Genomic DNA, 5,577 nt, shown 5'->3' with positions numbered 1-5,577 from the left:
TAAAAACAATACAAATGAATACACATGCAAAACAGAAACAAACTCAGGTTTAGGGACTTCACTGGTGGCTCATTGATAAAGAACCTGCCGGCCAATGCAGGAGATGTGGGTTCAATCCTGGGTCAGGATGATCCCCTGGAGGAGGAAATGGCAACCCACTCCAGTATTCTTGCCTGGAGAATCCCATGGACATGGGAGCCTGGCAGGCTACAGTCCATGGGGTTGCAGAGTTGGAAACAACTTAGCAACTACACAGAACTACACACATACCCAGTTTGGGCTTCCCAGGTGGCACTAGTGGTAAAGAACCCATCTGCCAATGCAGGTTAGATGTAAGAGATGTGGGTTCCATCCCTGGGTCAAGAAGATCCCCTGGAGGAGGCTACAGAGACCCACTCCAGTATTCTTGCCTGGAGAACCCCATGGACAGAGAAGCTGGGTAGGCTATAGTCCATGGGGTTGCAAAGATTCAGACGCGACTGAAGCAACTAAGCAAGCACATATCCCCTTTGGCAATATTCTTCTCAATGTCCTGAGTGCTGATGATAACCATTGTGAAAATTGCAAAAGGGTTCATTGTGCTCCCGGTGGTCTAACATCTCAGGCAGAGAAATAACTGAGTTCTCAGCCCACAGCCATCCTCTTGGCTGATCACCATTGGGTAATATAATGGCATCAGTGATGGGCTGCAAAATACCAACTCTCAATCTTTGTAACATGTGAATGTTACCTTCAGTGGAAAATTTTTACAGGTCTAGTTACATTAAGGATGGTGAGATGAAATTATGCTGGATTACCTGGATGGGTTCTAATTGCCATAATCATTGTCCTTATAAGAGACAGTCAAAGAGGGATTAGACAGACAGACGCAGAGAAAAGTGTGGAGACAAGACAGACACAGAGACTGATGTGACAAGGCCACAAGGCAGGGAACCTGGCCAACCTTAGAAGCTACAAGAGACAAAGAACAGATTCTCTCCTAGAGCCCGCCAGGTGAGTACAGTCTTGCTGACACAATTTCCATTATTTTAGCCACCAAGTACATGGCAATTTGTTACAGCTGCCACAAGAAACTAATATAGGTGGTATATTAATAAATGCAACTCTGGAACAATCTCTACTCTGTGAAGAACAGTGCAAGAGAATGAAACATTTTTTCTTTTCAGATGTATCGTTTCATTTTTTTTTGAAGCTTTGAAATTCATATTTTATTTTGAATTGTATTAAATAACTAATTGAAAACACACAATTTTAACTGTTCTTATTGAACCTTTCATTTTCAAAGGCTTTCAGTATGCAACATTTGATATATACAAAATGACTTACACAATCACGCAAGTTAAAAAGTATAATAAATTTCCATGAATCCACCATATAACTTCTGAAGTAGAATTGATGACAACCCAATTGAAACTACTTGTGTGAAGTTCCCCAATACCATCCTCTTGGCTCCTCAGAGGCAACAATTATTTCGACCCATGTTAATACATGATTACCACGTTATTTTTTTTTTTACTTTTTTTTTTAAATTTTATTTTATTTTTAAACTTTACAATATTGTATTAGTTTTGCCAAATATTGAAATGAATCTGCCACAGGTATATCCGAGTTCCCCATCCTGAACCCTCCTCCCTCCTCCCTCCCCTACCCTCCCTCTGGGTCGTCCCAGTGCACCAGCCCCAAGCATCCAGTACCATGCATCGAACCTGGACTTGTGACTCATTTCATACATGATATTATACATGTTTCAATGCTATTCTCCCAAATCTCCCCACCCTCTCCCTCTCCCACAGAGTCCATAAGATTGATCTATACATCGGTGTCTCTTTTGCTGTCTCGTACACAGGGTTAAAGAAAAACACCAATGCAGTATACTAACACATATATATATGGAATTTAGAAAGATGGTATCGTTTCATTTTTGCCACCTCTCCTCCTAGAGTTTAATATTACAAATTAAACAACATTCTTTCTTCTATGCTACCACCTACTATTTACTTACCCACTTTGTCCAAGTCAATTCAATCATCTAACTGCAATTTTCCAAACACTGCATTTATTCATTTCATCTACATTTCCCAATCTTTTATTTCAGTCCTTGCCATGTTATCTACTTCCCTCTGGTCCACTGACCAAGTATTTTCTTACCAATTCTAAGCTTTATTTCCCATATTCTTTATACTTAAAAAAGACTGTGTCATTTCTCGTGTCCAACAAAACACTCCAAATGTAGATCCTAAGGCTATAGTCCCAGAATTGCTCCTCCCTAACTAGTAAAGAAAACTTCAGATCTAGGTAAACTGAGGTTCTCAAGTAAAAGCAGAAAGAAACTGTAAGTGTGAGAGACTGAAGTGATGATGCTGCAAGTCAGGGAACATGGCACCCATCATCAAATGCAGCATATTCAAATCAGCACCATCAAATGCAGAAAGTTATTTGCGTTGAAAGAATCCATTTAAACCTTATGAGGCCACAATAACCCTAATACCAAAACCTGACAAAGATGCCACAAAAAAAGAAAACTACAGGCCAATATCACTGATGAACATAGATGCAAAAATCCTTAACGAAATTCTAGCAATCAGAATCCAACAACACATTAAAAAGATCACACATCATGAGCAAGTTGGCTTTATCCCAGGGATGCAAGGATTCTTCAATATCCGCAAATCAATCAATGTAATACACCACATTTAAAAATTGAAAAATAAAAGCCATATGATTATCTCAATAGATGCAGAAAAAGCCTTTGACAAAATTCAACATCCATTTATGATAAAAACTCTCCAGAAAGCAGGAATAGAAGGAACATACTTCAACATAATAAAAGCTATATATGACAAACCCACAGCAAACATTATCCTCAATGGTGAAAAATTGAAAGCATTTCCTCTAAAGTCAGGAACAAGAAAATGGTGCCCATTTTCATCATTACTATTCAACATAGTTTTGGAAGTTTTGGCCATAGCAATCAGAGCAGAAAAAGAAATAAAAGGAATCCAAATTGGAAAAGAAGAAGAAAAACTCTCACTGTTTGCAGATGACATGATCCTCTACATAGAAAACCCTAAAGACTCAACCAGAAAATTACTAGAACTAATCAATGATTATAGTAAAGTTGCAGGATATAAAATCAACACACACAAATCCCTTGCATTCCTATATACTAATAATGAGAAAATAGAGAAATTAAGGAAACAATTCCATTCACCATTGCAATGAAAAGAATAAAATACTTAGGAATATATCTACCTAAAGAAACAAAAGACCTATATATAGAAAACTATAAAACACTGGTGAAAGAAATCAAAGAGCATACTAATAGATGGAGAAATATACTGTGTTCATGGACTGGAAGAATCAATATAGTGAAAATGAGTATACTACTCAAAGGAATCTATAGATTCAATGCAATCCCTATCAAGCTATCAATGGTATTTTTCACAGAGCTAGAACAAATAATTTCACAATTTGTATGGAAATACAAAAAACCTCGAATAGCCAAAGCAATCTTGAGAAAGAAGAACGGAACTGGAGGAATCAACCTACCTGACTTCAGGCTCTACTACAAAGCTACAGTCATTAAGACAGTATTTTATTGGCACAAAGACAGAAATATAGATCAATGGAACAAAATAGAAAGCCCAGAGATAAACCCACGCACCTATGGACACCTTATCTTTGACAAAGGAGGCAAGAATATACAATAGAGAAAAGATAATCTGTTTAACAAGTGGTGCTGGGAAAACTGGCCAACCACTTGAAAAAGAATGAAACTAGAACAGTTTCTAACACCATACACAAAAATAAACTCAAAATGGATTAAAGATCTAAATGTAAGACCAGAAACTATAAAAATCCTAGAGGAGAACAAACACACTCTCCAACATAAATCACAGCAGGATCCTCTATGACCCACTTCCCAGAATATTGGAAATAAAAGCAAAAATATACAAATGGGATCTAATTAAAATTAAAAGCTTCTGCACAACAAAGGAAACTATAAGCAAGATAAAAAGACAGCCTTCAGAATGAGAGAAAATAATAGCAAATGAAGCAACTGACAAAGAATTAATCTCAAAAATATACAAGCAACTTCTGCAGCTCAATTCCAGAAAAATAAATGACCCAATCAAAAAATGGGCCAAAGAACTAAACAGATATTTCTTCAAAGAAGACATACAGATGGCTAACAAACACATGAAAAGATGCTCAACATGACTCATTATCAGAGAAATCCAAATCAAAACCACAATGAAGTACCATTTCACATCAGTCAGAATGGCTGTGAACCAAAAGTCTACAAGCAATAAATGCTGGAGAGGGTGTGGAGAAAAGGCAACCCTCTTACACTGTTGGTGGGAATGAAAACTAGTACAGCCACTATGGAGAACAGTGTGGAGATTCCTTAAAAAACTGGAAATAGAACTGCCATACGACCCAGCAATCCCACTGCTGGGCAAACATACCAAGGAAACCAGAATTGAAAGAGACATATGTACCCCAATGTTCATCACAGCACTGTTTATAATAGCCAGGACATGGAAGCAACCTAGATGTCCATCAGCAGATGAATGGATAAGAAAGCTGTGGTACATATACACAATGGAGTATTACTCAGCCATTAAATACATTTGAATCAGTTCTAATGAGGTGGATGAAACTGGAGCCTATTATACAGAGTGAAGTAAGCCAGAAAGAAAAACACCAATACAGTATACTAATGCATATATATGGAATTTAGAAAGATGGTAACGATAACCCTGTATACGAGACAGCAAAAGAGACACAGATGTATAGAACAGTCTTTTGAACTCTGTGGGAGATGGCGAGGGTGGCATGATTTGGAAGAATGGCATTGAAACATGTATAATATCATATGTGAAATGAATCGCCAGTACAGGTTTGATGCATGATACAGGATGCTCAGGGCTCTTGTACTGGGATGACTCAGAGGGAAGGAATGGAGAGGGAGGTGGGAGGGGGGTTCAGGATGGGGAACACATGTATACCTGTGGTGGATTCATGTTGGTGTATGGCAAAACCAATACAATATTGTAAAGTAATTAGCCTACAATTAAAATAAATAAATTTATATATAAAAAAAAAAACTTTCCTCTAAATGTAAACTTACTAAAAAGTTAAGCTTTAAAGTGAAATTTCATTGGCAGAGCACAGAAAGCAGAATAAAGAGCCATGAGTAGGTAGGAGGGAGAGAATTCAACCTCTGATCTGCCTCCCAGTTTTCCCTTTCTGTCATTCTTTTACTTTGTTTTCCCTTAAGTCTGCACAGTCCTTATTACAATGACTTCTTAGAAGGAAAAAAGAGTGAAATTAGGCAACTTAAAAATAAAAAGTTATCAGAGGTAAAGAGAGAATAAAGAAGTAAAGAAACTAGGGTCCAGTATTTATATTCTCCCATCGCTCTTTTTTTTTTTTTCACTATCAAATCCATTCCTCTTTTATTAAAAAAAAAAAAAACCCAAAGAATCAATGCTTATACCCTGAGAGACCTAAATCTCAACCTACATTTAGTTAGACATCTACACATACATAATGCATACATACTATTAGAAA

Source organism: Bos grunniens, chromosome 1 (assembly GCF_055505025.1).
Source record: "Bos grunniens cultivar Pamir isolate PY7600 chromosome 1, Bosgru_T2T1.0, whole genome shotgun sequence".
Lineage (NCBI taxonomy): Eukaryota > Metazoa > Chordata > Mammalia > Artiodactyla > Bovidae > Bos > Bos grunniens.
The sequence above is the reverse complement of the archived record's forward strand: the minus strand, read 5'-3'. Positions refer to the sequence as shown.